This window comes from Austrofundulus limnaeus, unplaced genomic scaffold (genome assembly GCF_001266775.1).
Source record: "Austrofundulus limnaeus strain Quisiro unplaced genomic scaffold, Austrofundulus_limnaeus-1.0 Scaffold4, whole genome shotgun sequence".
NCBI lineage: Eukaryota > Metazoa > Chordata > Actinopteri > Cyprinodontiformes > Rivulidae > Austrofundulus > Austrofundulus limnaeus.
The window spans coordinates 5,894,606-5,898,657 of NW_013952406.1; the positions used below are offsets into that span (position 1 = coordinate 5,894,606).

The window sequence follows — 4,052 nt, forward strand, 5'->3', positions numbered from 1 at the left end:
AGTTCATAACGAGCCCCTCCAGCTTCCTAAGATAGAATAATTTTACTCATCCTCTGACTCCTGAAACTTGACTTGTGATGAGAGTTTTCATTGACCTCCTGCCAGCTGAGTGTCAGAGGTGAGAACACACCTGATATCCTGTCAGAGTGATCGTGTGCCAGCTCCTCTCTGATCGCTCTGACGGAGCTGCAGGGACGTTTGGAGCGTGACGACAGAAACACTCCAGCTGCCTGGTTCAGGAAGGTTTCTGTCTCCTGCTCAGAATCACGTCTCCGTCTTTGCAGCGCGACGGTTTCTGTTCTGTCTCTGAAGCTAAACTGGTCACAGTGAATTTGTTTCATGTGCTTTATTGAGTCTTTCGCAGCTTCTGATTCTGTTTATAACCAAATAAATACATTTATCTTAAACAAGATTAAATCAGCATCTGATGAAGTTAAAGTCGGCACAAAACAACCAGGATAAATTATATTTCCATGCAACTATTTTTTAACTTCCACAATTGTTTAGATAATCAGGAAAAAAATTGCTTGTTGGAAAACATGTTTTACTTTACCCTCTACAGTGAAGGTGAGAATATTGTTTATGTGAAACTGAACTATGAGCTATTGCAGTTTTTAAGTTTTTGGGCCTTAAAGTAGGCAAATAATAAGTGTAAGACAATAATGACGCTGTCTCCCCCTGTTGGAGGCTTTGAGATGTGCCTCTTATAAAAAGCCCAACACACACGCACACACACACACACACACACGCACACACGCACGCACGCACGCACACGCACACGCACACACACACACACACACACATGCTGTTGAGTAACAAAAGTGTCATGGGGCTTTTGATTGATTAGCTTCGAAAGTTTATTCTAAACCTAAACATGCCTCCTCCTTCACTATAAACAACATCCTTTAAAAATATGTACAATTTATCTGAAAAAGTGCAGGGTTTTGTCCCAGCAGTAAGTGAAAGATAAGCTTTAGACCCTCYTTTTTAATTTCTTTTTTTATTTTTTGGGTGGTTGTGGGGGGGAGGGGGGTAAAACTCTGCAGCTGCTTCTGTTTCTGTTGCGTCATGATTCAATGTGTTTTTCATTTTGTGACTTTTTTTTTCCTTTGAAGAATGAAGCATATTTCGCATCCAACGTTGTGGTTTTTCAGCTGAGAGGTTGATGGCTAATTTACAGATGGTGACATGTTTAAATAAGCAGCTTTGATCATCAGACAGATCCTATAAARGATCTGAGCTGTTGCTGATGATGTTACATGTAAAGCCTCAGGGGGTACAGGAATGTGTGTGTGTGTGTGCGCGCGTGTGTGTGTGCTGCACCTGAACCAAAAGCATGTCAGCACCTTAATATAGAGGTAATGATGCCTGACTTTGAGCTATTATTYTGAGGCTGTGGGCCACAAGTTATTCCTGTAGGTTTTTTTACTTCACAACCAAGAGGGCAGGAGTCCCAGGAGCCGCCGCGCTGCTCAGAACTTGGCCATCTTTGACGACAGCTGCTGCAGCTGACAAAAAAKARGAGTGCGCGGAGTTATTTGACCTGCTGACACTATCATTACAACAGGCCTTAAAAAAATCCTTATATTGAACAAAAAACAAAAACGATTGTGATTTTTTTATGTAAAAAAGAAAGGCAATGTTCAAATATGTGACAGTAACATAAGTTGGCGATAACCTTTTGTATTAAAAAAAACACTGATTTAAAGGGAAAAAAACTGTGTTCAGTATTATATGTGAYTAAACATATTTGTGTACACAGCCTTATTGATTTGTGAAAAAAAAGGTCAATAAACCTTATGGGCAAAGTTCACATTCAGTAAAATGTCCAATAGTGGGTTTTCCAAGAAGAAACTTTGCTCAGATTGTTTTTGCAGCACCAGCCAGACGTCTACAGTTTGGAGGGAAATTACTCCAATCCTCAGAGTCTAATTCGCTGTGAGATGAGTGAACCGCTGGATAAAGGTAAGGTCAATCTCTCACTTTGTTTGCACACAGAAATGCTAATGAACGTTAAAAATGCTGACAGCATCCAGCTCGTTCTCTCCCCGCGCTGCAACACCCGTCCGCCGTCTGATGGARTGCTTGAAAAGAGCCAGTTTGGGACAAACTCCCTCAGAATAAACGAATGATTTCAGCTTGGCGTTTCACCATTGATCACAACAAACTTGGGATTTATTTAGCTGTAAAAACAAAACAAAAGCAGAAGGAAAATCTCCCTCCTGAATATAACACCTAGTAAATGCATTAGTTAGGGTGCCAAATTACACAGCTTTGCCACAAAAGCAGGGAGCGATTTCGCAAAACAACAGCTGAGAGCGTCTCCGAGTGATGCAGAAGGAGTGGGACGAGGTTCGCTCGCAGACTAAACGGTGAAATTATTAGGATGAAGTTTGACGAGCCCATTCTCCGAAGAGCTCAAACAAATGCGCTCCGAAAACGTTTTTATAAAAAATGTCTCAGCCAGCTCGCAGAGCTTCTTAAAACTGACCTTCYGGATTTTACCACAAAGAAAATTAAGATACACATCAACAAATGCTGTGGAGGCTGAGCTTCAATCATGTTTCTGTCATTAGTGAAGACGTTGCTCAGCACTTCGTGAGAAGTGGAACAATGATGACATCATGACATTGTGCAGGTTGTAAAACTTGGAACAAAAAGTAAAGAAATGTGTGTTTGGTGGATTATTTGTTGGGTGTAGCAATGCTTCTTGGCAATAAATCTTATACCTGGCAGCACCTGGGGGGACCAGAGGCTCAAAACACGTGTCAATAACAACAAAATAAGCTGTTTGGTAGAGAGGATTTGACAAATTTTTAATGTGCACACAGCTTTACTGCTCATCCCACGAATGCATGTTCCTTACAAATGTAGCATCATTTAAAGGGAAATAAYCAGGTTTCCAAAGGTATAAGATAAATATCAAAGAAGCATTGTTACAATGAAAAAAGAAAATCTAACAAACGCAAATGTCTTTACTTTTTGTGCTAAGTTTCTATAAATTATAAGGTGCATGAAGCTCCTGGTCATCACTCATGTTAACTTCCTCTAAAGTTTATTTTTTCCAGTACATTTATAATGGCTGTATAAATCTGATTCTTGATTTTACTTTAAAATGAATATAAATAATATCTCTTAAACATTTGTTGGTAAAAAGGAAAAACATACAACACATAGAACCATCGTCGTGCAGCAAGGGTTACTCAGGCAAACCAAACCTTTTTTGTTTTTAAATAAGGAATAAAAAAACATGTCATTTCACAAATAATCCATGACTTGAACACTTGTACTTATTCAGGGGGGCCTCCAGAAAGGTGTCAAAATGGTGGCCATAATGTAGACCTGTTGTCCGCTTTCAGAGAGACGAGATTTTAAGTTATTTTCAAATTATAAATGTACACAAAGTGTCCAAATCTTCACTTTTTGTGTTTATGAAGGGTGTACTTAGAGGAAATAAAATAAATTGTGATCAAACAAAGTTTGAAGACTCAGACTTTCTATTCAAAGGGGGAGGAGCCGAGAGAATTCACAGGTCTTTTTTTTAAATGCCCCCCTTAGCCCTCCCTTAGTGACACCCCTGCTCCTAGAAAAATAAATAAATAAAAAACCAGGAGTTTAACATGTGACCACATGAACGTGTAGAATTTGCCGCAAAATCCCATGGGGAACATGTGCAGAACATGTGTTCAACACGTGTTGAACATGTGAAGTTCATGTTAGAGGATTTTTCCAGACTGTAAAATGTTCTCCGTTTTAAATCAATGAAAACGGCTCCGCTCGTCCTCCAAACCCTCTCCTCCCGTCCAGTGACGTCACACTGGATCGCAGCGGCTCGTGCTCAAACACACACGCACATAAAGTCGCCAGTGCCAACACGCGCGCACCGTCACACACATTGTTATTTTACTCCCCCCTTTCCTTCTCGTGCAGGAGTTTGATTCAGAGCCACGCAGAGCTTCAGGCTCCGACAAGTTCTGAGGAATCATTAAAACTTGGATTATTTCTGCAGCGGGAAGAGGATGAGAGGAGCTGACGGAGTTTCACCGTAATTA

The 4,052-nt window shown here is 40.4% G+C and overlaps 1 protein-coding gene across 2 annotated transcripts in view; it reads left to right on the plus strand.

Moving 5' to 3' along the window:
- The first annotated feature begins 1,865 nt into the window (after positions 1-1,865).
- gcgra (glucagon receptor a) overlaps positions 1,866-4,052 on the plus strand; it is a 44,432-nt gene continuing 42,245 nt past the window's right edge. Inside the window, exons 1-2 of one of the 2 annotated variants that reach the window (XM_014025161.1) lie at positions 1,866-1,965; positions 3,931-4,045. The gene's annotated coding sequence lies outside the window, so the exon portion shown is untranslated. The remainder of the gene's footprint in view (positions 1,966-3,930; positions 4,046-4,052) is intronic. The other variant, XM_014025176.1, reaches the window with a different exon arrangement.